We start from the raw sequence: 26,664 nt of genomic DNA on the forward strand, positions 1-26,664 counted from the left end.
ATATATATATATATATGCATGCTAATTTTGAACCACCAGAACGTTCGAAACATTAAAAATGCGTTTTTATACATAAGGTATATTTTAACCAAGTTTTCAATCTGACGAGCTATTTAATTAGTTAAACAAGAATAATTATTTAGAATAATTTCTCTTACACTGGAAAAAAAAACCCTAATGAGTTCTCCAGATATTTTTTAAGCAACAAAACATGCAGGATAATATTTCACACTTAATTCAAGTAATTAAGCAAAATGTGTTTTCCTTTCATTTAATAACTACTTAATTCTGTGCAACATGTGTTTATATCACTTAAATATATAATCTCAGCTTTCAGTAGCGATCAATTTTAGACAGATTTTTCCGTCATTAAACAAGAAAAACTAATTGAATTTTAATCTACAAGAGGGCGTAGTTAATCTTTAAATATTTTCAATTAAATGTTGTGAAGGATATTTTTTATTCAATTAATTAACATTTCATTTAGGAGTGATGTGCTACTAGAAACAGATTTTCGGTTTTGTGGCACAATACTAAGTTATGAAATTTCAAAGCATGTAAAAAAAAAATTCTTTTAGCATTATGTGGTTTTAAATTTTTTAGATTTCTGAAGCGGTACATTAGTTAAATTGCTCAAAGTTTCAAGTGCTAAAATGTGCCTTTCTATATTTTTACTATGTAAATGTAAGCATATCTGTTATAAATGAAAGTATTACACAAATAAGTACTGAATATGGAATTTTTAATAAATTATTGAATGATAATTTATCTATATAAATTTCTGCTAAACATAGAGCTAGAAGAAAAAAAAAACGGCCAGCATTTTTTTTCTTCTATTCTTTTTATTTTTTATTTCTCCAACAGCTACTCTACACAATAACAGATAAACTCTTCCCCCATTAACCGACTCTGTACTGTAAAAAATTCCGGATCAGCTTACGATATAAAGTACTGGTACTTTCGGTGCATCATCTGAGACATCCATTTCACCGTTTAATCCATTTTTACTGTAAAATATTAGATATTAATTGTAAAGGTAATATTTATTTATTTAGGGTGATTCACTGATTTTACGGTAATTATTATTACAGTAAAAATTACTGTAATTAAAATTTTTCATTCCGCAGCATGTTCCGGTAAAAATGGATTTTACGGTAAAAAGTTCCGGATGCCTTTTAACCGTAATTTAATCCAGAATTTTTACAGTGCAGCTGAAAAAATTCATGTTAGGATTGCTGCTTGCGACATGCTAGAACCGATGCTCATTTTCATAGATGTGCACTGTAATAATGAAAAGTTTTTTTATTGCATTTTTAGCAGAACTTTCTGCCTACATTTGCCAGATGCTGAGTTGAAGATGTCAGATTATGAAACACACAACCTTTTACTATTAATGCCGTTATCACTTTACTTCGTGAACAATAGTCGTAAATGAGGAGTATTGAAACTAAGGAAAGACCTTTCTGTAATTTTTTAAAAAAAATTTTGAACTTTTTAAAAGGATTAATAAAAATAAATATTTGTAGACTTCCGCACAAAAAAATTTGTCTTTATTAACGGAGTTTGTGTTTGTAGTATAATCAAGTCAACTGCAGAACTTTAAGCCCAAATAAGACAGTAGGAATCCGCCGATTTATAACGAAAATGCATCGATGTAACAAATCGTAAGCAATTTAAATGCCCTAATGCTTTAAAAATTTACGATTTAAGAATTTCCCTCAAATTCCCTAAGAAAACAAAACTTTAGAGTAATTGAGGGATTTTATTTCTATCCGCGGAAGAAACTTCTTCCTTTTTTCCCTTTAAGCTTAATCAGTAAAGCATTTTCCGATTACTTAGCTTTTTAAATCCTTTATTTTATTCTGAAAGCCACTCTTGTTTTTATAACTTCAGTAAAGTGTACTTAGTTTTATGTTATTTAAACAACCACCGTTTTTTCTCTTTAAATTTCAGCACTTTCTAAAAACTCGTTAACATAGAGATAATTAAAGTACATTTTTTTTGCAATTAACTTTAGTCAAGTAATTTTATGTTTTCAATGCAATTAGTACATTTAATACACTTATTTGGGTTTTGAAGGAAATGTTTCCGGTGAGTATTACCTGACATTTTATTAATTTCGTTGCAAATTCAGAATTAAATATTTGTTTTTTGAAAAAGCCTTATTTTAAGTACATAAATATAGAATAAATAGTACATTAAATTTAAAAAAAATTAAGTTTTAAATGTATATAAAAATCATTTGTATAAATTCTTGTATTTGGCTATTCAGAAATCTTAAATTGTTCTTTGATTTTTACATACTTGTAGAGGCAAAATTACATGTATACGCTGTTTCTGTATCTTCAAACCGTACAATAGTATTAATAAATTCAAAAATATATATAGTTATACAATACACAGTAATGAATCTTCTTTTATACCTTGCATTATATTCTGTTTGACATAAATTTGAAGAAAAAAAATAATTTCTAGGATTTATTATTAGTATAAAGATATAAAGAAAATTTTTTTTAAAAAAAAGTTTAGAATGAATGATGTGAAAATTTCAAAAAAAATTTGAATTGCCGACGTTTTTTATTCAGTATTTGATTCAAAATCATACATGAAAACCGAACTATTATTAGAAAATTATCAAACAACATCTGAGAGTCTGATTTTGGTTAAAATTGTTACGGATGTTTGTATTTGTGTTTGAATCAACAAGTAAATAAATATTACCTACCACCTACTAAGTAAATTGAACTGCTTAAATTCGTACAAACGTATCTACATATTTTTCCTCTTTAAAATGCCGTCAATTATCTAAGATTTATCTCGTAAAAAGAAATACAACAGTATTATTGACTCGTTCTTTTGATCAAACTTCCATCCACTAAAATTAGAGGCTGTTGTACGATTTAGTTATTTTGGATTTACTGATGCCATATTGGGGTTTATTAATATTCATAACTCCCAATTTCGAGAAAAAATTAATGCTTTTTAACCATTCATGAAAATGTATTTAAAGCCGAAGTTTTTAATTGCATATGGCAACTGAGGGCAAAACTCCTACCTTCTAATCAACATAAAAGTCATTTCTCCTCTCAGCAAAAAGTGACCATTTAAACATAAAATAATAGGTTGATTTTTAACAGCTTTACTGCAGTGTACCTCTCCTAGTCAGTGGAGTGAGTAATATTATTAGCAGGGAGGCTCTGAATAGGGTAAGTATATTTATTAGAAAACTGCATTAAAAATGATTGATGCGAAATTCGGAACTTTCAATGATTATTACTAGCAATAGGAAACCGAGTGATTGAGGTTAAGATAATCAAAGTTTGAATCCCAGCTGTGACTGGTTTATGAAAATTCTGCTCCCGGGTCGAACCAACCACACTACAATACTATCAGTGATAGACGGAACTCGGGATGGAATTCTCTCGCCATCGAGCTAAAGTACTGAGTTATTCATGGTTTTCCTCTCAATGCAACGCAATAACGGGTTAGTACTATCAAATATTCTCCAGAAATGCTAGTTTCGAAATTACACGGCTACGGTGAAAGGCATTGATAGTCGTAAACTCAGAATTGCATCGGCTGTTTAAAGCTGGTTAAAAACTAAACTAAAAGATGTAAAGGAAATTTTCCGTTTAAACAAGCAATTGAACCTGAGTATTAAATTGGAACTAAAAAATTTTGAAAATTAAAAGCAGATATTAGAGTTACATAATATAATTATTGATATATAAGTGTCAAGTTACCTTTGGAGCAACTACTTTACCGGCTAATTAAAATTATTGAGGCATTACTCATGAATATCCATTTAAAAACAAATATTTTAATAGGTTTCTAATTAAAATAATCAGTTGTATAAACTATTTTTTCTACAAAGAATAAAATTGAGAACATAATTTGCGTTGGGTCTTATTTATCACTAAATAGTTCTAAAATAGAAAATATAATAGGTATTTTTTTCCTTCTATTTTTTTTAGATTTTTCCAGATTTATGAGGTAAGAATATCTGCATTTGTATGTTATCACATTTCTAAAAAGAATGAGCTATATTTTTTGAATATGCATTGAATAACACAACTGTCTTGTTGGTTTGCCTTAACTTAATTAAACTTAATTCCATACCAAACGAAGAAAAAGAAGACCTTCTATGAAGAGCAGCATCCTTTTTTTTTTATCTAGTTTTCTAAAACAATCTTTTTTATCATACTAATGTCTCATGCAGCTGTTCACGTCAAATTTAAAAATAAAAAAAAAAAAAAAAAACTGACTTTCTTTTACATAAAAGAGGCATAACTCGCATTTTGCCTTCAATTTTTTAAAGCCTCCTTGGCTTAATTTTGGCTTTCAAGTAATACTCTCTTCAAAACATCTATCCCGTCCTCATTTGACGCTTGGTAAATAACAATATAGTATAAGGTAAAGGATAAAGCAAAAATTTTAATATTTTTGAATAAAAGATGTTCTTCAATATCAAGTAGTCCTCAGTGACAAAATGCGTTCTTTTCTAATTTCGCAACTTCCATGTTCACTGAATATTTGAATAAAATTTTACAGACATTTTGGAAAAGTGCCAACATTTGAGCCTGAAAAGACATCAGTTACTATTCAAGACACAATGTATACTTTCTTATTATTTATTAAAAAAAGGGGGAGGATTGTAATGAATGTATGTTTTCATTAAATGTATTTTCTTCATGAACGCTTTGAATAAAATTGAATCACATGCTAGAATGGTGATTTGCTACATTTAATGCATCTATTTTTAGTTGAAGTCCCTCGTTAGCTCATTTCTGTGGTTAGTTGTTGTTTTCTTCACGGTTATTTTAACCACAGGACCATATTTATGCTCATAATTGCATAGAGTTGAAATAAATTACTTCCTCAATTACAAAATAAATGAAACTACGGAAAATTGCATAATAAGCTATTTTTACTTCTTTTATGGAAATGATGCATTTATCTCATAATAATATGTAACTTGAAGCATAAATCAAATCTGACTAAATGAAGATGCGTGAATTTATGTAGAAGAAAGAAGGCTATTTCGGTAATATTTTTTAAATGTTTTATAATATTAAAAAATTGAATGCTACAATGGAGAATTGCTACATTTAATGCATCTATTTTTACGTAAAGTTCCTTGTTCACTCATTTACTTGGGTTGGATGTTATTTTCATCAAGGTTACTTTAAACAGAAGTTCGTGTTTATGTTCATAATCTTATAAAGCTGAAACATATTTCCTCCTAAATACAAAATTATATAAACCACAATGTAAAAAATTGCGGAAAAAGTACTGACACCCTGAGCACAGCATCCGTAAAATCCCCTTTTACAACACAATTTTATACTGTAATTTTTCCTGTAGTATTTATTTAATGAAAGTGATTAGGTGATTTCTCAGAAAATAATACGGTATAAATATTACGATATGTCAGATTTTTGGTTCCGTAAAACTTAACGGATAAAATGAATTTTACGGTAGAAAGTATTAGTACCCTGAATAACTTTACTAGTTATCGTAATTTGATCCGATTTTTTTACAGTGTACAGATATGTATATATATATATATGTACATTATCTACCATATCTATCAATAAGTATTTGGACACCTATGCAAATGACTATATTTGCGATCCTGAGATACGTCACACCCTCCGCCGGTATATATCGTGTAGGGAACAACATCGACATTAGTCCCATGCAAGATGCCTACTGCACTATTTTGGATGACAATGCGCTTCCTACGTTGTGGCAGTTTTACGGGGTGAACTCCTGTTACTTCAAGGACGACAATGCCATCTGTCATGTAGCGAGGGACACCAAGGCTTGGTATGGTGCCAATGGGATTAATCAAATGGACTGGCCCACCCAAAGCCCAGACCTGAACCCTATCGAGAACCTCAGGGACGAGTTGGAACACCGAATTATAGGATTTACGAATTTACTACGCTTCCAAAATCGGTGAAGGAACTTGCATGTCTTCTCCAAGCCGAGTGGAAGAAAATACCACTAGCTGTCACACAAGGACTTGTGGAAAGTATGCCCCTGAGGGTTCGCATTGTAATTGCCACTCGTGGAGGCTCTACCAACTATTGATTATGAATAAAGTTTGTTTTTTTTGTCAATCACACGTGTCCAAACACTTATTGGTAAATAGTGTATATTTCTAGATGCCTTAAGCTNAAAGTATGTAAAAACTATTGCATTATAATTGCTAGCTTGGTTTTTGTTAAATGATGTGTGTTTTTAAACGTTTATTACTATGTTTTAAAGTAATTATTTGTTTTAGAATGAAATTGACGCCACTCGAATATTGCGGAGGGCTTGAGTTTTTCCTTGAACTAAGCAATCATGCTTTGAGCTAATTAAAAGAATATAATTTTAATGTGTACAAAAGTTAATAATTTAGTTACGAAATTTTTACTCTGTGACAAAAATATGGATGGATGATGAATACTTATAATTAGTTTTATTTATAATAACACCAAGTCTTCGCTGTTCGAAATTTTGAAACATATATGTTGCATGCATGCTTAAATCAAATTGAATCTTCAATCAAATCACTCCCGCAATAGCCCGTTATTAGCCGTGGTGGTCACAGACGTTAAGGGTTCACAATTCTGTAGCCAAAAGTATGTTTGAGGGATGTGGTTAACATTCGCATAACATGCAACCTTTTCTCTTCAGAAAAGTTGATTGTAAAGTTGAAGGAAGTTTTCAGTAAAGTTGAATGACTGGGCTGACTAGATCCAAAAAATAATCATTATTAAATTTTATTGCACTACTAACTTGAAAAAATAGCTTAATTGGATTTTTTCTGAGGTTGCATTATATTTTCTTGATATTATGGTACGATTATATATTATGGTATTATGTATAAACTCCAGGTATTATCAATTTTTCTTATTAAGTAATAGAAATTATTCTATTTCCTATTATGTGTGATGTTAAAGCGATATGTGAAGGCATGTAAGAAAATATTAGATGAAAAATAAAGATAATTTTTAGAATTAAAATATATAACAATGAGATTTTACGGCGATCGTGATACACTAAATTACATAGGGTGAAAAAAAAGGTAATTTTTGAAATGCAGTCATGAGCAGGTGGCAGCACTGCGTAATAGTGAACCTGAGTAAGTAAACACTTTGCCATTTTAATGACTACGGATCAGTGGAATGGGCAACAGCGTATGTTCGCATAAAAATGCTGTATTAAAGCACTGATAGCTTGGAAGCTAAAACAGAGGGTGTTATGAAGTTTTCGGAACTTAAGAAGTCATGGTGCCGTCACATCAAAATGCGCGAAAAAAAGTTGGATTACTAACTTCGAAGAGATTGTATCTGACTTAAAGAAGAAACAATCAGAACGATCAAAAAGTGCTTGCAGTGGTATTGCAGAGATCAATGCGGAATCTCCGCGGTACATTTCAAGAAGCCATTCCTACAGGAGAATGGCCTTTAAAGGACGTAAATTTTTAAAAAAAAATTTTAAAAAAATGCATTTCAAGTTTCATGTTTTACTTCCATCATTCTTGGTTATATTGGATTGCTAAGATGTTTCTGTTTTTTCCTTTTTTTTGTCACAATGTATTACATTTTTCTTCCCTCTCAAATTCATGACAAACTACATCTCAGATGACTATATTGTTGGATAATAAAAATACTTGAATTGCTGACAATTGAGAGGAATTTAAATGCTTTAAAAAGAGAATTCATTAAATAATATTTATCCAGAAAAAAGAGGTGCTTGGTCAAATTTGAAAACAATGCATATTGGCGGACAAGATTTTTTTTAATTTTTGAACCTGCTCTTTTAAAATAGTTGTAACTGGAATTAATCACTTAACAAATGAAAAATATCATTTAGTTTACGAAATAAGTTATTAAAGGTCGGAATACAAACCCTAAGTTCATTTTTTATAATATAAAAAAATATATGCTTTGATTAAATTCTATTAGGATGTTATTAGCGAATACTTAATAATAAATACATATTAAATTAAGAGAAAATGCAATCAAAAACTACTATTGATGCAAACTAAATGTACCTTTTCCGCATCAGAATTTGTTTTTCTTTTATGTATGTTTATTTATAAAAAATCAAAGGTCATGGATTTATTTCTCTTCGCAATTAATATCAAATTAGAAACAATTTTTTTTGTTCCAGTTAGTAATTTATTTAAGATCTCGTACATGAACCTTTTTTTAAATTTTTATGTTGTAATGTTCGTTAAATTTTGCTAAGTGGTAAGTTTTTGACATAGTGCATAGCGCTGATAAGCATAACTTTGTAAAAAAAAACATTAAAAATAATTATAAGTTTAATACTGCGTGATATTCAAATCTCTTTAAAATATTTATCTTTAAAACATTTATTGAATTAAGAAAAAGTGGAAGGAAATTTTATAGTTATTAATATCGTTCATTTTTCAGCGATAATAACATATTTTAATTAAAAAATAATGACATATTTTAATTAGACATACTTTAATTTAAAAATGATGACGTCTTAACAATGTCTCTCTTTAATGAGAAAAATCTTCAAATTTTTATAAAGTAACCTAAAAACAACATCTTCGAAGTCCAAAACAGTTACAAAAATTCAATGCAATTTTATTTTTCAAACAGGTCCACATTTACCTGCATCTATTTTTATATATTATTTATACTTTTAAGAGATATACAATGTCAAGTCTTCAAAATTTAATGCCTATCTATTTTGAGCAAAAAATTTATTTATTTGATTCCATACTGTTTGTAGTTCCACTCTTTACCAATAACTTTTAAAAAAATGAAACCGTATTTTTATTTCTCTTAGGGATCAGTCAAAATGTTTTCGAAGCGAAAAGGATTACCAGAAATACGTTTTTGAAACTGGTGACAGTTCTGATGGGCCGTTAAACTCACAGAAGAAAGTAAAGCATTGTTTGTTCCTTGAGCAATTAATTATAGCTTAAACCCAGCTATTTTCTGCAATTATGTATCATACCAGAAGTATGATCGTTACTGAGTTTAAAAGTATGTTTGACGGTACAAAAGATATTTCTAAAAAGAAACTTGTCAGACAGTTATTTATTTTCAAATTCCAGTTTATTAAGAATGTTTTTTTTTTAAAAAGACTTTTAGGGATTTTCCAAAAAATACTTTTCTTAAAATACTTTATAACTGAGCTACTAAAAAGGTAATGATTAAAAGCCACTCCACTTTTGATTTACTTTTTAGAGGTTCTTGATATCAAAATGGGAAACAAATAATAGAACAGAGGTCCAGTTTTATATTTTATTTCATATTTATTTATTTCTATAGATGCTTATTTTATTAAGTTTAATTACTGTTTTATTTTCCTTAATGCTCACTGATTTTATTTTTGTTTTGTTTTTGTTTTCAATAAATAGTTCTAGAATAGTTCAATAATAGTTACTCGCTCATTAAAATTTAACGATTATTTTTATCCCGTTTTTATACTTCATTAAAATTCCACGTTTTATAAAAAAATATGAAAAAAACCCAGCATGAAGTGGTCAGTAAATACGAAATATCGAGTGGATTATATCGTTGTCTATTTTAACAGAGTTGTTTAACCGACTAATTTAACTGATTGTTTACGAGCTTGTGCAAATGTTAAAAAGCAATTTGTTCTTATCAACTCTGAAATCTTACAATGTTAATAGTTTGACAAAAAGCATGTTTGACGTTTTTCGGATTCCTTTAATTATAAACTTTTCAAAATTAAGTGATATAATACAGAATTATGTAGAAACATTTATATCGGAGCAATATGTATACAATATATTTTTTGTTTTTGTTTTTGAGTATCCAGGAAAAATTCCGTTTGGCTTGGTTGTTACCATTGCACTAGAACTATATTTATTGTCTTGTGATTCATTCTAATGATCAATGAAAATAATCAATTTTCACAGAATAATATAAAATGAATCTTTGAAAGTAGATTCTGTTGATTGAAATTAATGAAAGACATCGAAATGCTTTAATTTCAGAACTTTCTTAAACTTCCGAGATTCAACATCACTCAAACAACTAGCAACATAATACGTATTCATATATATGAATATCATTTGCTGACTTCAGATAAGCATTAAAAAGTTTGATTTAATAGCTAGCTGATAACTGTTTAATTAGAGTTCGAATTCTTTGCTAACTTTTAGAAACTTGCAGCATCATGTTCTCATCCAGCTCGACTTTTATTACTTTTGTCACGGAACTATTTTATTAACTATTACTACGAAGTCTATTATTTTACAACAATTATATAAGCAGAACTATTGCATTGGCATATAATTCTTTACCAGCATTTAATTTCCATTAGCATATAATTTTTTCCGGCGTACAATCATTATTAACATATAATTTATTGCTATTCACGCCATTAATTTATTTGTTATAATCAGTATTATGTTTCAATGTTTGGTTAAACTTTTTCCACACTCTTTAGAAATGTTATCACTTTTCCAGGTTGGAAAATTGCTCAAAATATATTGTAATTTCGATATTGCTTTTTTTAAATTCCTTTTTGCCTTGTTAATTTCAGTTCGTATTCAACCATTTTCAAAAAATTTAATCCTTAAAAATCGCTTTCATAAATCTAATTATCAAAGCAAGCGAAAAAGTAACAATATAGAAAAAAATATCCTGGTTTATTCTGCTACAAAAGTACATTTAGTTCTCTTTTTCAGTTCAGGTACAAAGTAAGAAAGTGTAATGGTATAAAAGAGTACATTTAGATCGATGTCATTTACATTTTTCTTAGATTGTAATTAGCCGATATGCGAATTCTGAAATAACCTTCAAACACCGACGAAATTTAACTTAAACCATTATAAACAAACTAGAAACTGGCTAATGATGCCAGTAATTAAATGACTGGAGCACCGAGATGTGATGTGGTTCGGTAATTAAGGAAGATATAGCGCGTCGTTTAACACTGAACGTTCCCGTTTTGCAGCTTTTATTTGGAAATCTTTAGTATTTAGCTGCTCGTTTAAACTTGTTTGCATCCAGTTGGCCCATTAAGACGAGCCTCAAGTGCTGAGACTTATACTTTCAGGTGTTTCAGTGTAATTGTTCATAAAATGGATCTAAATAAATGCACTGAGGCAAAACTATAATTCTAGCATAAAAATTATTACCGTACGAAAAGGATTTATAAGTTTTATTACACTTCATTAGTTTTCCTTTCGCATATACAGCATTTTTGATTGACGAAAAATAAAATGATCTGTTATGAAAGGTTTTTTTTTTCAACAAAAGATCAGAAAAAATCAAAAATAAATATTAAATTAGTTTGTAACAGTATAATTTTTTTTTCCTGCATTCATTGCACATAAGAAAATGTGAAACAGTTTTGAAACATTTTTTTTAACTGTAAACATGAATTAAGTTAAGTTTTATTAACTTTCTTACAACAACAACAATCTAGTCAACAATTAAATCTGCATTCACAATAATTTTTTTATTAAAATCATAAAGTAAAAAAAAAAAGAAAAAATCCGGAATATTTAGGTAATTTATTTTTATAACGCAGATGTTAAAGTTTGAATATCAATCAACTCAAATAAAATGGTATATTCTATAATTTATGTATTTATGGTAAAAATTTAGAAATTTAGAATTTTTTAATTAAGATTAAAAGGTAATTAGGATTCAAGAAAAAATACTCCTTAATCAAGAATCTGCGATAGGTGTTCTATTAAATTCTGTTTTACCAAAATTTTCCATAGGAATTGAATATAAAACTAATAACACTGAAAATTACTGCTTTAGTAGTGATTTGCAAGAATAAATGCTTTTGATATTTTGTATTTTATAAAATTTGCTAAACAGCAGACCCATTTTTCGGGTTTACGACTACTAATGTTCAACTCCGTAGCCTTGTAATTTTGAACCCAATCGAGAGGACAAGGGAACTCCTGGATCAAGAATTGGGAGCAGAAGACCACGAAAACCTCCCACGGTTAGCATGACGGTAAGGGGACTCTAATCCACTACCCGTCTATCACTGAGGATATTTCATGTCAGCAATGTGGTCGGTGCAAGCCAGATGCGTATTCGTGTCGACCAGCCGTCACTGAGATTCGAAAACCGGTTCACCTCATTGAATGGGTGAGCACTCTATCCCCTGAGCCATCGCGGCTCAAGAACTAATACCTATAAGCCTTTACTATTCGTTTAAGAATGAATCTTACTTTATCATGCTCCAAACATTAACTTTTTAAATAATTTCCTTAAGGTTTTAACTATGACTGCGTAAAGCAAAAATTAAATTTAAAAAGTGTATCCTATCATTTGAGGCTGATTACAATTGATTTAAATAGTACAGGTTATAAAATTCAATAATTAATATAAAAATTTATGTAAAAAATTTTATTAAAATTTATATCTGTTTTTAAAACAAATACATTGAAAGAAACGTACTAAATTTGCTTGTTTAACTAAACCTATAAATATTTTTTGCTGTTTGTTTGCAAAATATTTTTATAAAATATAAAATACCTATCTAATAACGTATTGCTGATTTGTTTACATTAAATACATTAATTTTTAACACATTTTTATACCTAAGTAGGAAAGTAAATTCGTGATTTGACGTCCGTTTTGAATTCTAGATGGTAAAATGTATAAAAAAAATTATATTTATAATGAAATAAAATACGTTTGAAGTGAAAATTTTGATTTCCTCATCAAGAGTTTTATTTCCTTGACTGACATTTTCATAAGAAAATTTTATAATTTTAAGTAAAAATCAGAAAAAATTTTAAGAAAACTTCGCTTGTTCAGAACTGATCATACATTATGAGTAACAAGAATTTTATTTTTTATTTTTTAATAATGTATTAGAATGTTAAGAAAAATAAAGAAAATTTCATTTATTTAGAGTGATTATTTACACATATTAAATACACACCATGCTTATTAAACATAGAATTCCTAGAATATAAGAGCTTATGACGTATTTTAGCACTAACATACAAATATTTTAGTACCTAGCTTTAAGAACGGTGTACTGACTTTATTAGTTTTGCTATCGATTGGTAAAGAAACAAGATTACTGTTTTGTAGTTAAAGATAAAAATTAGTACTGATTAAAATACAGCACATATTTTAGCCAATGCTGGAACATTTTCTGAGTACTATCTATATATATATTTCTCTTACACGGCGACAAGAAAAAGCCTCATTACAACTCCCCGAATGGCAACGCTAGAAAATCGACCAATGATTGCCGCTAAAAATGTCACATGCCAAATCTAGCTGAGATGGCTCAANTACTTACTGAAAAGTAAAACAGCGTCTTCTTCAGAAATACCGCTGTGAACTAAAAGTTGTTTTAATTCTTCTTAATTCAAAATATTAAATGACGTATTCTCCAGAAAAAAAATTAAACGTAAAATAAAAAGGAAGACATAATCTATTTAGATCACAGAACATAACAATTTTATTTAGATCTATTATCGTTTGTTTTTTAATATAAAACGATAGAAATTCCAGCTTATATCTTGCACACAATTAAATAATAAATAAATCACTCAAGTTTGAGCTAAAACCACTCAAATATTGCTTAATAAATACCACTCAAGTTTGAGTTAATACAAAACAAGAATTTCGCTCAAATAAGAATGTATTTCACTCAAGTTGAGTTAAAAAAATTTAACTCTTTTTTGAGTAGGGGAAATAACTCTTTCATTTTAAGAGAGTATTGCTCAATTTTTACATAATTATACTTAAAATTATATTTTGATTTTTTTTATTTAAAGTTAAAGGACACAAAAATCATCAATTTTTATTGAAAAATAAAATTTAAAGTGCTATATATAACAAAAGATTAAGCACTTTTATATTCCTACCAACATTAATTTTTCAAAGATAAAATTTAAAGACTGCACTGGCGATGCTATTATGGTTAGCAAAATCAGTTAGACTAGAAAAGAAAATCATGGTAGGAGAATAATTTAGTTTCCAAATTTATGTCAAATTAATAAAATTTAAAAGTTGGCTTATGAAGTATAAAAAATAAGAAAACTTAAAGATAATAAACGTAAAAGTATAAAGTTGGCCGGAGAAGAATTTGGTAAAAATTTTTTTCTCAAATCAATATTTTTTAACACAGATAATCATATAGAGGAACTATTATGATAAAAACAAAATAGCCATTTAGTCTCATTTTTAGTATAAAATCATAAAATTAATTTCATAACCTATGTTAAATCGTTATCGATGTATCTAAAGGGAAAAAGAAAAACTTTTACTTGCTAGAACCGAAAAATAACAGGTATAATCGTTTTTAAACAAGTCTGACTATATACTTAATCCAAAGCAATTAAATAATAGAGTAAGTAGGTGTCCGTCTTGATATTAAACTGACACTTTGACTAAAATAAGACATATTCGCCTGTCAACTTGTCGCCACCGACCACATCGTCAATCTTCAAAATTTTGAGGGTGGGATGAGGGAACGTCAAATTCCCTTGAACGGTCATGTTATTATATGAAAATGATTAAGCCTGACACCTTGACCTTAATTTTACACTCGTATACTGTTAAGTCTTCAATGAATGAAATATGCACTACGCTTGCCAGAGAATATTTGTGTTAATGCTAAAAAGCGTTGTAAGTTTGAGTACTGTATTATTTATTTCATGTGAAAACATTATATTTCTTTTAATAAATGCATCAGGTAGTGTTTAATTTTCACATCACTATGTATAAAATGTTGTTTTGACTCTTTTCTTATTTAAAGTTCAGAGATACGAAACCTTTCATTTTTGCAGAAAAATAAAATTTAAAATTGTTTGTATCATATGTAATAAATAAAATAAAGGATGGAATTTACTCACCTAACTTAGATTTTTCAAATCAAAGTAATATTTAGATTACGGTTATGTAGATTATGTAAGTTTACGGTTTCACTTAGGTTTACTTTTTTATACTGCACGTTGCGCACGAAGTTAAAAAATTTATCTGGTATATAAAGTATGTATACCTGTTAAGTTATTTTCAATGGGATGCCCTGTAAGTGACGTCATCCCAGATAAATCATAGCTCAAGCCAATCATATTTGATACACACATGTGACGTCGCTTAAAGATATCCAATTATATCTGATTTAATGACATGATTAGGCAGAATAACTTTATTTCTTCGCGAGTTATAAGTTCCCAATTATGTATGTATTTCTAAAATATTTTAGGACCAAATATGAATTAATGAAAAAAAAATATTCATGTAATATAAAAATGTGCAAAATTATAATTTGATTTTTCTTTTGGTGAGGAATCGTTATTTATGATTTATTCTGTGGAAGCGTGATACTTTATGATATATTTTAACCAATACATCGGAAGAAACAATGTAGCTATTGAAATCAAAATGTTTAGAATTTTTTTTCTCCCATAAATGAGCAATGTGTGGAGCTCAATCTTGCCTGAAGACAAAGACCCTTTATTAATCTTATTACCACTAAGTTTCTATTAAGGGTCCTTGGAATCGCTTTGATGAAAAATCAAGTAATGGCATTCTTTGAAGGCTCATTAATACAATATAAGATCCACAACTCATTCCTCTCACATTTGGCCCTGTCCCTGGCAGAATACAGGGCATTTCACTCTCGCAATAGTCATTGCGGCAATCTTCTGGCATTATCCATCTACGTTCAAGCACATGATTGGTCGCATCAAGCACGTCATACATGGTCTTGGATGATTGATGCATGGTTTTTCTGTCTCCAACTCCTAGGGATGATCGATCAGCGTTCTTTCTCTCTTTAAGCGTTTGCTCGTTGAATCAGGATGCGATTGGGCATATATTCTGTTGTTGCTGACTCTTCAGTTGTTGTGAGGCAGGTCAGAAGAATGAATAATCGACCGCATATTTCTTTTACGAACTACGTGGAATGAAAAAAAAGAATTTTTTCTGGATAAATTGGAGGTTTATTTTTTAAATGGGATTTGCAGCTCTGATTGGCCTCTTTTGCTTTTCCTCTTTATTGAGAAAAAGTTTTATTTTCTGAGCAGAGAGAAAACTCTAAAAGTTTAACATCAAGATTTTAGGCTTGTATGTTCCTGGAGAAGGACTTAATAAAGTGTTTATTTTTATTTTTATTTTTTTAGAACTTCATGGATGATTCGATAAAATTCCAATAGCCAATATAAAATGCGATTGGGATTAACTCTGATGCAGCATACGGCATATTACTTAGGTAAAAATGATTAATGACTTTAAATGAATTTTGCATTTCAATATGTGTGTAAAGTAATTGAAATTAGATAAATGGTAAGAATAATTTTTCCATCATAAGATAAGCAATACTAAACCATTTCAAAACTTAAATTTTGTGCTAGAATGAAACAAAATGTACTTAAATATTAAATATTAAACATATATTGAATGTTTTAAAAATACTTTAAGGAAGTACAAAGCTGCATTTTTATAACAGAACAACTTAAGCAAAATAATTAAATATCTTATTTTTAATATGATTTAGACATAAATTATAAGTTTTCCAAGAATCTATACTAAGAAAAAAAAAGTATTTTCAGAACTACGGAATGTATAAACTATGTTTCTGGCTCTATGGTAATTTATATCAAAGTGCCTCGGTAAGAATTTTTGCAAAATTAACAAAAAAATATCGTTTTATAATATTTGATAAATTTTGGTGTGGAAAATTTGGTTATTTTTACCTGATACCTTAGAACATGGCATAAAAACCATTTATTCGGTTAAGTTCATATTTAAGATTTGTACTTTTTCTAAATGTGCAGTAATGAGAATTATAATTATGAAAACTAAACTTACCTGTTAACAATTACCATATAAACGAACAAATTATCAGATGAATGACGTGAATACCATAAATTTTGATTTTATTAAACGGATTGTATTTTTACCAAAAATGTAATTACCATGGAGACTGGTAATTTTTCCAGATTGTTTTCACAGTGTATGCATAAATTGTGAGAATATGACAAATATTTACTTAGTACTAATATTTTAGAGCATAGTCCATTCAAATGCTGTTATTTTAGTAAAACAGTTTGAAATTAATTAATTAAAATGTCAAGATAGCTTACTACTAATAGAGTTGAATAGGAGTAATTAATACTGTTTAGGAGATATGTTACTTCTTTTTAAGAAATTGATACTTTTTAGGAGATATGTAAGGTGCAACTGCATATCTCCTAAAATGTAGTAATTCAGTTTTAGTTATACAGTGATATCTAAACTGTGACAGGGGAGGAATTATATGATTAAGGAAATTGTGTACTAAAACTTTTTTTTTATTTCTTACACATGTTATGCCGCATTAAAAACGTAAAATTTTTGATTTTCTAAAAAAAACGTTTGAAGTCGTGTGGGGAATGACATCTAAAAAACACTTTAAATTTTCCATAAAAACTTCCGTTATAATTAATCAACAACAGAATATTTTTGTTTTACTTTACTTAATTATTATTTTTATTATTATTCAATTAAACTTAATTTTAAAACAGATCAGTTCCTTAAGCACTTAGGTCTCTTTAGGGATTTACATGACTATTTGAACTGCAATGAATACTTTTAACCTATGAAAAATACATAGATTAGATATGATTTAACAAAATATTTTTCGTAAGCAATATTGATCTCAAATGTAATTTTTTTTAAATCTAAAAAGTAATACATGATAAAATTACATTAACACTCAATTTTTGTGTAAGAGGCTTCCTATTTTTGCTCAAATGCCGATATAAATAAATACAATTAAATCTTCAATTCATACTTAATAAGCCATTTTTAAGAAATACGGAGTCTCATTTATTTTTCCGTTTTACACACACACACACAAAGAAATGTCATGTTTGCCAATTGCCAGTGACAAAGCACTTTTACAAGTTTAAGTCTACGGACATACAAAATAAACCAAAATTTGCATAATTATTACTAACAAAATCATTAATTATAAAAGGAAAAAAATATGATTGATATATTTTTGAATAAAAAATATTTTCAAGCATGAACTATTTTCTGAGGAAATTTAAAAATGTTTAACTTGAAATTGTTTAGTATTCAAAACCAGAAGTTTTAACTTACATATTTACAAAGAATTTAAATTTTTCTTAACCTTCGTTAAGCACATAACCTCAGCAGTTTCAACCTTGGGTCTTAGTGATTAAAATTTCTGAAAATTTTTATCTAAGTGCATAATTATGAGGAGTTTTAAACAGATTTTTATGCTAAGAAGAATTTCAATTGTTTGTGGGAACACTTCACTTTATGACCAACACTTACTTTCCAAAAAGTCTTTCAGATTTAAAAATAAATTTTATTTTAAAAAATAAAGATTTAAAATACTTTTCTTAGCTATATTTTTAAAATAATTTAAATATTTGATTTAAACATTATTTATTTTACGAATGCTCGGCTGCTTTATCTCATAATTTCCATTGAAGTTCAGAAGAGTAATTTTACTTTTTTTTTATTCTGGAAACTAAATAAATGCCTTAAAGCACCGAGTAGCTAGTAAAAATAATTAATACTTAAACTGTATTAATTAAATAATCTAAATAAACTGATGGTGGTTTTTTCATGCATGAAAGTGGTCCCATGTTTTTGAGAGCTTCAAACGTATTATTTCTTATTTATACATTTAAACTATAATTTTATGAGGGTTTAACTACTTGAATATTGTTCTTTCAAGTAGTGTCCCTACATTTAATTAATAAGAGTAGCAAAGGCATCATAGTTTATGGAGGAAAAGTAACAACTCCTACACGGAAATCTGACCGTACTCTATCGTAGAGGCATTTCTGGTAAAAAATTCTATAATTATGATAATAAAAGCAAAAAATACGGCATTTAAACCATTCATGTGGTAAATGCTTACACGAAATTCTGGTTTTCTGAATTTTAGTTATTATTTCCACACATATAAAAATAAAAAACTGAAAAGAAAAATTTTTCGAAAAATGATTTTTATGCCATGATCTAAGGTAAGAATACATATCAGTTTTAATTTGTTATAATTTAATTCTAGTTAGACATAACATGGAAATATCGTGAATATGGTAATCTTTGGGGAGCTTTTATGAAAATATGGTGATTACGTCTTAGAAAAAGGCCATGGCAGTTCAACAAATTTATGTTTAGAACATGGGAAACTAGTGTCTGCGGAAATCGCCTAAAAGCAAAATATCTCCAAGAGTCACAAAAATATAATCACGTGTTAATTAGTAATTTAAAAAATACATTTTAAATATATATTAAAATATAAATAAATTTAATAATATATCAAATATTTTTTTAAAGTAATACCATTATCTGAGATTGTTAAATAAATTTATTACCAAATTCAAAAGATCTAATACATGATTTCCATTTTAATCATAATAGAAAACACGTATTTATTCAAACCGTTTTGCTTTCGTTAGCAATGTGAAGAATAATAGATGATTTTTGTTGCATTTTTGCAAATTAAATATTCATATTATTCATAAATAGAAAAATTATTCACGGATTTTAACTTTAAACAAAAGTATGATGAAGTTTTAGTGACATGCAATTTGTGACACATTTCTTCTTTTTTACGCCAATGATCCATTTTCCGGTTTTAGTATACTATGTTATATCGTTAGATTCTAAGGTTTCTATTCAAGGATAGAATATTTGACTCAACAAATCGACGAATTCATAAATAATCTAATGTATCCTCGAACCTGTAGTGCTTCCTTATCTATATCTTAGGGAAAATCCCAGGCTTATGTTCTGTTTATATCTGAACTAGGCAAGTTAAACCGTAATTCCGAGGGAATTTTCGGTTTTCCGAAGTAAATTTTCCGTACTGAATTCACACTGTTTCCTAAACTAAACTGAATTCATTTTCTCAAATAAATATTTATAATTAAGAAAGTTTGATCTTTCTCCTTCGTCTTAGCTTTTTTTGTTAACGTTTTTATACGTATTTATAATTATAATGAAATGATAAATTTATATATTTATTCATAATTATAATGAAATGATTAATTTATTTATAATTATAATGAAATTATAATTTTATATATTTATTCATAATAATAATGAAATGATAAATTTATATATTTATTTACAATTATAATGAAATGAATTTAAGTGTTTTGCTAATGTTAAGAATTAGTTAGTCTGTAATGTGTTAAAAATTAAGCTTAAAACCATCACTTATTTGGAATTACTTTTAGCATTCCTTTTTAAGCGAACAAGTAATTAGGAACACGCATCAACCACAAATAGTACATAAACTATTAATACATTAATAGGTTAAAACGCAAAAACTTAAAAAAAAATGGACTAAGGATTGAAGTTAAATAAAAATACTTTTGTTTCATGCAACTTTGGTTGCAGCTGTCTTGAACAAAAAATTGCTCAGCAAAAAGAATGCTTGTTTCGTGATCTGTTTCCCTGATTCAGTTTTCGGAAACATAAAGCAGTAGTTTCTAAATCTAAAGAATACTTTAGAATAGATAATATGCGCGTTTTTTTAAGCTCTGGTGTATCTGTTAAGTGCAATCAGAATCTTCACTTCTTAGAGCGAAATAGAAAATGGGAGAATTTTTATTTTCCTACTTCATTTTCCGTAACTTCATCCCTATACATCACACTTCCGCAGTTCTACTCTTGGACTAGAGAGAAGAGAATCACTTCCTACCTATTCAAAGATTGCCCTAAAGAAGTGCCGAAAGTATTAGAATGCGACGTGGGGAATAAAAGCAAGAAATAAGAATTTAAAAAAAGTAAAAGAATGTTCTATAACTCCCCACTTTGAGAATTGCATGCTGAAATCACAGCGAGTAATTTAATTTTTTTTCTTCATATTTTTTGAAAGGTTGGCAACAAAAATTAGATGAGAAATGAGCAAGAGGAAGATAAAACTTTTTCTCCAAAAATAAGAGCAGAATCGTTTTTTTTCCTTTTTAGACTACAACTAAGACTACTTGGGGGAACATAATAAAATTTTGAAAAATGAATTCTTGTAACTGGATCAAAGCACGGTTGGGGAAAACAGCAATTTTGAGTTGTTGTTGGGTAGTTCTTTCACCAAAAAATACACTTAAATGAATTTCGGAACTCCCTGTTTGGACCCCTTTCCCCATATATTCACTTCCTGGAAGTCATACTTATCCAATGATATTTGGAATAGAAATTTTACAAACGCAAAATATCATTCCGGAAATAAGAACATAAGGGAAATGGGAGAAATATCGGGAGAAGCGAATCCTACCTATAGAATAAGTTCCGCTCTGTGTGCGGCTTTTATCTAAAATTTCAATATGGTTCGGTGGTTTACGTTTATGATGTGGGAATTGAAGACAGTAAGCCATTTTGTGTATTTATAAATATATATAAACAATTTGTGTTTCTACTTAACTTTTATCAATGTGAAATACTTTTTTATGTCTTTATTTCAAGGAAATTGAGCAATGTTGAAAGCTATAGTCTAACAAAATTGTTACGACTTATTTAACTCACTTTTGTGGAGTCAGAAATGTGGAAAGGAATATTAGATCGAAATCCATATCCCTAATAGCATATTCCGAAATATATTTAATACTTATTTTAGTTTTATACTACATAAGTCCTTTCATACGTATCAAAATTAGACATTTTCGTACATATATGTTTGTATGTATGTGTCTCGAAATAGAAGAGAAACATTTTATTTTTGTTGCATGAGATTTTTCAACAGATCTTATATATTTTTGAATCGTTGTTTTTAAATCTGCAATCGTTATCGCTCACCAAGCTACAGATATTAAAATAAAATTTTTAGCCTGATTTTATCGAAATGTACAATTTTAAAAGCTTTATATATGTTAAGGGTCGCATAAATGTTGCAACAAACTTTGTATGGAGTTAGGACACATCATCAGGATTAAAATTTCACAAGAATCCGTGAAATGAAATTTCAACGTACACCACTAGGGGCGCTACCCTAAAAGGAACTATTTCTTCATATGCCTATAAAGAGGTTGAAATAGGAAAGCTCTCTGAGCCACATCCGATGAAATATCCGGGAATGGATTTCTATGCCATTTTAATACTGTTAATGTGTCCTGACTCTTTTAGAAGTTTGTAGCTAAATTTACGTGATCTTCTATTATTTAGAACGTTTGAAAATAACAGATTTTGTCAGAAAACTGAAAAACATGTCTATAGTTTTAAGATCTGTTGCTTTAGGGAGTAACATTAATTTCAGATTTGAAATCTTTACACCCTAATTAGGCAAAGATTATATTTGTGTAAATGCAGCAAAAAATTTGTTCCGCTGTGATATAAGTTACGAAAAATTTCAGTTACAAAAGTACTCTATAAACCACTTCCAACAAATATTCAACAGTCCAATCATGTAACTTTTAAAAGTGTACATACAATAACATGTAAGTTTTAGTGATAAAATGTGTTTTAAAATGCATATTTTGTCTATAAATATTTTTTAGATTTTCCATAAATGTTTGCCCTTAAAAAATCATAACCCTCCTAGCTTCCCTTTAGATTTTTTAAAAATATTTCTAAGAATCTCGTTTCTTAAAAAATGACAAATAATTTAAACTGATATCTATGAAGTAAAAACATAAAAGTTGGTTTTGGAATCATGAAACTTGAGACAACAAGAGTCAGCAAACGGATATTCATTTCCTTTCATACGAGACAACTTTCGGATGAATAAACTTTTAATTGCAAAGTTCGTTCGGAAAAGAAAATACTTCGGGGCTCCTAGTAGCGTGTCTGTCAACAAAGTAAACTTAAAAGTAACAACGCATATGCAAATGCACTTCCTGTTTTAAGAAGTCCGTCCAGTGAATGCTTTATATTAAGAATACGATATGAGTTTGCTGTATGCAGTTTTGGCACACAGCCAAGTGAGTTTACGCGTATAAACAAGTTTTCCGTAGTGTAGTACAACTTCATCCAAAGGTTTAGGTAATAACATTGAAGAAAAATGTACATAAAATGACGGAGTATCAAAATAAAGAAGGTTTTAAACTTTCAGTTTATTGTTAGCGCAAGATATTTTACGAGCGCAAACATTATTACAAATTCATTTCTAACTTGTGAGCAAGAAATTAATAAAAATCATGCTTGTATAGGAATGAATTCATAACAAATTTTTTACTACTTTTTTATTGTTGTGTCAATTTATTTCCTTTAATGTAATTGTCAACATCTTAAAGAATAATGTGGTACTAATAATATGCTGTTTATATGAAAATGATTTTTTTAAAAACAATGGATAAATATATATTGTTCTTAACTAATAAATACTTTTATGATATTAACATAAGTAAAACAGCTGGAGCCATTTTGGAACATTTCATTGTTTATTGCTTTGTACTGTAATCCAAAAAAAAAATTGTTGTAAGTACCATGAATGACAGTTGAGGCCAGAGTGGCCCTTTAAGTAATTTAGTTGGTACCCTATATGCCCAGGTGGATTTGGGTACACGATGCCCTTTAGTTGGTATAATGTGCCCCAGTTTCATTAAGAAAAGAATATTTCAGCATATTGTCAATTATTATTTATAGAGAAAAAAGAAACTCAATTCACTAAGAAACTAGTTATAAATGTATATGAGAACTTAGCGGTCCGTTTTACCAATTAATATAGAATTTAGATAAGTAGTGTCGAATATATTTTTCATTAAATTATTTTGATAACATTTTAAGATTTAGGATATTTAATTGACACAAATAGTTTGAGATGGGCCGGACTTGCCCATTCAGTCTTTCTGAATCTGCAACATTGCTCAGTCTTTATAGATATAAATTATACTTTTTTAATCTCAGAAATCTATTCCGCTTTTTCTTAGAAATCTTTCTTCTGACTTATCCATTTTATTTTATTACATACTAGCTGGTTCACCTAGTTTTGATTGGGTATCATTATTAATTTAGTGATCTGTATGAGCAGCGTAAAATTTATGTAAAAAAAACAGGGGTAATTACTTATTTTTCTAAATGGCGAAAAACAGTTATACGGTAAAACAAATGTTTCTACTAGAGCCCCTGAATTATTGATAGTATAGGAGCCTTAGTTTCTACTAAGCCATGCTGCATAGTTTCCAATTGAATTGGCACTTCGTGCATAACTTTCTTAGCATTCTCTTACCAATTTTTAACAAACCTGATATGCTAAGTTTCGAAAGTTACTTCTAGTAATAGAATGTAGATTTTAGTGTTCTATAGCTGAATTACGCTACTAGTTATGAATGTTATAAGTTGCTCTGAGATTATTATAAATGGAAAAAGTCCAAAAGAATGTTTAAAGAATTTATTGCGATAGCGGTATATCTAGAATATCTTGGAGTAATATATATTTTGAATAGATATTTTAAAATTTTTATATTACATCAACACCACCGAATACATTTTATCGAATGGAGTTTCAAAAATCGGATGTAGTTTTGAAGTAGACAGTAAGGTGTGTCATGTCTTTGAACGTATACGCACCAAATTCGGTACAGATTGGTTCAGAAATGCAGATTTGATGAGATACAAACACACGTACATTTAAGGATTCTGCTTTATTTATATATATTAGGAAAAATTACCATTTTTAGAATACTGTAGCTCTTAACTTCTCTCTGTATTACATAAAAAATTGAATCGCCGTAATTTGCATTTTAATTTTAGTTAAAAATAAATATCCCTGCTATGTTCTATAAATTATGGATTTTTTTTTGTTTTCCTGTTATTAACACAAAGAGAAATGTTGAAAGTCTAAATAATGAATTTCATTTTCATAGTTATGTTATTATTTTAGTACGTTATCTTATACTCAATTAACGATAAAATTTAGCGGTCCATATTTCATTACAAATAATTAATTAAAACGGTTTTCCGTAACGCTGAATAATTTAATAAACTGGTAGAATGAGAGTGCACCTCGCGTCAAGAGATGTACATTTAAAATGGATTTTCATTATTTTCTTTGAAAGTTTAAAATAACGAAAAAATGATTTTATATATATATATATATATATATAACTGAATCAATATATTACTAAGAAATACATTCACGTTTTAATTTATTATAGGAAGCAAGCCGCACATTATAAGTGATATATATCTCACACTACCAATCTTGCTTTCACTCTTCTAAACGGCTCTTTTATTTAAACTATATTTAGGTACAACATTCTAAAAATTACGATGGAGCCTCGACTCTCTTAATTCAGAAATCTTTTGATTAAGAATCCGGAATCTTGGAAGAATCTTCACATATGATAATCAATAGAACGTTAAGAATAAGGATCATCCTCAACAATATACGAGATATTTATTCATTGGGAGCTTAAAATATTCGAAAACTTTCTTGACATGTTCTCTCAAGACCACGCGTTCGAACGGTAATCAAGTAACCAAAGTAAGGAAAACAAAACGCTCAGAAGCATTAAGCGTAATTAATTACGGAAAACTTGACACGGCCTATAGAGCGATTTATCTATAGTTTGCGCAGTGACGTATTGCTTGCCGAACGTCTGAACCAGAAACGAACCGTAAATAACAACTTTCCAAATCAGGTGTTCTAGGATTTATGATGAAGCAAAAGCACGTGTGGTATTTCCCGATTTGTAATACCAAAAGGAAACGTACTGTTTTTTTGTCTTTTATTCGTTAGCTTCAATATGAGGCATGATGATATTTATTTCTAAATATAACACGCATTAAGAACGCTTTTGTGACCTCGATCTACCTTTTAAGATGTTCCGAATGTTTCCATAGTGATTTAAATCCTTTATGTAAATTATTTATTTTGCGATTGATAATATATTTGTAACTAGTAACGTTACTGATAATATTTCCATTTTTCAAATTCCTCAGCATTGTGAAGAAAGGATTATTACCAAGAAAACTCAAAGAAAAAAATAATTCTATGATTATTTTAATTGTAGAGAATAAATATCAGATATGCAAAATAATTATAATTTTCAAACCAATTTAATTATACAAGTTTTTATCATTAAAATTTAAATAATCTTTACATTTCAGTAAAATTTAAGAACATTTATGATTTGAATAAATAAATTTTAGCACAGAAAAAGTTATTCATTGAAATTTTAGCCAAAAAACTCGTAGTAGTAAGTGGCCATTTTCTTTGAAAACTTCAGAAGTTTAAATCGTAGAAAGTGTTCCAATGGTACTTCTAACCAGATTTTTTTTCCTTATAAATTTGTCACAGAAACAGCTTGAAAAGTGTTTAATAATTTCATAATGCTTCATTTAATTTCCTCTAAAAATTCATCACTTTCTTAAGTAGTTTTAATAATTTTAAAAGCTTTTTGAAGCTTACTCTGTACTTATTGAATATAGGCGACATTTTTTAGCTATTTCTACACTGAGTAAATCAAAATTGGGCTTAGGTTAATTATATGTAGGTATATTGAAATTTATATGTAGGTATATTAAAAAAAAACTAATACAGAGTGTTATACACCTTCTATGATATCAAACCTTAAGCTATTTGTAGCATGAGAGATACTTTTTATTTTTCTATTTCAAATAAATTATTTTTTTAATTGTTTGAAAAATTTGCACTTAAAAATATGCATTAGTTCAATGCATCCTCTTGTGATCCAAATGTTGAGCAGTTATTAATTTTTTAATATGCTGTATAGTATTTTACTGTTTTAATGAA

At 28.4% G+C, this 26,664-nt stretch overlaps 1 protein-coding gene across 4 annotated transcripts in view; it reads right to left on the reverse strand.

The window, feature by feature from the left end:
- LOC107444296 (neural cell adhesion molecule 2) overlaps positions 1–26,664 on the reverse strand; it is a 765,139-nt gene that overhangs the window by 208,644 nt on the left and 529,831 nt on the right. The window lies entirely within an intron of this gene.

The sequence above is a fragment of the Parasteatoda tepidariorum genome, chromosome 5 (assembly GCF_043381705.1).
Source record: "Parasteatoda tepidariorum isolate YZ-2023 chromosome 5, CAS_Ptep_4.0, whole genome shotgun sequence".
NCBI lineage: Eukaryota > Metazoa > Arthropoda > Arachnida > Araneae > Theridiidae > Parasteatoda > Parasteatoda tepidariorum.